The 1728-nt window shown below is 52.1% G+C and overlaps 1 protein-coding gene across 1 annotated transcript in view; it reads right to left on the bottom strand.

The window, feature by feature from the left end:
- Positions 1-1728, bottom strand: part of Hsd17b14 (hydroxysteroid 17-beta dehydrogenase 14) — a 12001-nt gene that overhangs the window by 8622 nt on the left and 1651 nt on the right. The window lies entirely within an intron of this gene.

Genomic DNA, 1728 nt, shown 5'->3' with positions numbered 1-1728 from the left:
CCCAGCTCCTCGGCTGACTTCACAGAGCTGAATCTTCCCCATGAACCCCGCAAGGGCCTCTAGACTAACCACGGCTCTCCCAGGACACCCCGCGCCCTGCTCTGACCTTCCCTGCAATTAGACAACGTCTCTCCGTCAGCTGCAACTCAGGGGTTGATGAAGGCGTAAATTCAATGCAGCCTCAGCCTCAGCCCAGGCCTCGTGATGCCCATTTAGGGTCTCTCAGGACTCTGGAGGCTGCTGCTTACCTCAGCCCTTTTAAAGTTCCCCACGCCACCGGGGAGATAGCTCAATCCCAGGTTCTGCAAAAATAAAAATCAAATAAAGGTTCAGACTGGGCGTGGCGGTCAACCTTTCACTGGACCCCAAGCCCCACTATGTGGCAAAATATGTCAAAGACCAAATTCTCAAGGCCATTTCTAAATATGATGGCAAACCAGGGCTGGGGGGGGCATGCCTGTCATCTCAGCACTATGGGAGGCTGAGGCAGGAGGATCGCAAACTGGAGCCCAGCCTGGGCAACTTCTTAACTCCGAAAGAACCCATCTCAAAAATAAAAAGTAGAGAGGGACTGGAGTGGCAGCTCAGCGCAGAGGCCCTGGAGGGAGCAAAGTGGGAAGAAAGGACCCTGGCCTCTCCAAGGCACTGAGACACCAGCAAATGGACAGAGTTGCTGGCCACACTGCCACATGCCTACAAGCTCAGCACTTGGGAGGCTGAGGCAGGAGGATTGCTGTCAGGATAAGGCCAGCTTGGGCTCCATAGTGCCCCGTGAGACCCTGTCTCAATAAAACAAACAGACAAAAAATTAAAATAAAATAAAGGAATAGAGAGCTGGGAATAGACAAGGGGAGAAAGTATGCAAGACAGGGGACTCATCCTCTGGCCCAGACAGCAGTGTCGTCATGCGAGTGTGCTGTCCCTAACCTCCCCAGCATCGTCTCTGCCTTCTTACATCCTCCAGGTGTCTTCTACGGCGCTGGCCACACAGCCTGTCCTGGCCCTTCCTAGCAAGTAAGACCGGTAAAGTCACCATAAGCAATGCCTGATGGGGGCTTGAGGGTTAGCTCAGTTGTTTACAAGCCTGCTTGGCTAACCCAGTTAGGTGCAGGGGACCGCGGTCCAAATCCTAGACCAGGCCTTAAGGCAGCCTGAGCAGGAAAAATCGATGGGGCCAGGAAGATGGCTCAGTAGAATAAGCGCTTGCCTGGCAAGCGCAAGGTTTCCGCAAAAAAAAAAAAAAAAAAAAAAAAAAATCCTTCTGAACACCTCATCAGTCAGCTCTGTGTTCCCAGGCCTCACAGGGGATAACTCCATGTCCCAGCCAGCTAGGCATGGCTGTGTCAGACGGGCAGACATCTGGTGTGAGCAGACATGGTCGTAATGGTCGTAAGTCTTGCAGCAACACCTGCTGCTATGCTCGATTTTCTTTATTCTGCAAGCTGGAAAATAGGGCTTCAAAGACTCCAAAGGGACTCTTCTAGGCTGGCCCCCCAGCAAATGCCAGAGTGGGGATTATTGTGTTTTGGGTGTTATTTTTATTTTTTATTTTTTTGAGTTGTTGTTTTTTGGTAAAACGAGGGTGTTGAACTCAGGCCCTTGCACTTGCCAGGCAAGTGCTTATTCTACTGAGCCATCTCCCTGGCCCCTCTGTGGGGATTGAACTCAGGCCCTTGTGCTTGCCAGGGAAGCACTTATTCCACTGAGCCATCTCCCCAGCCCCCTCTG

This window comes from Octodon degus, unplaced genomic scaffold, assembly GCF_000260255.1.
Source record: "Octodon degus isolate 3935 unplaced genomic scaffold, OctDeg1.0 scaffold00268, whole genome shotgun sequence".
Classification (NCBI taxonomy): domain Eukaryota; kingdom Metazoa; phylum Chordata; class Mammalia; order Rodentia; family Octodontidae; genus Octodon; species Octodon degus.
The sequence above is the reverse complement of the archived record's forward strand: the minus strand, read 5'-3'. Positions and strand labels throughout refer to the sequence as shown.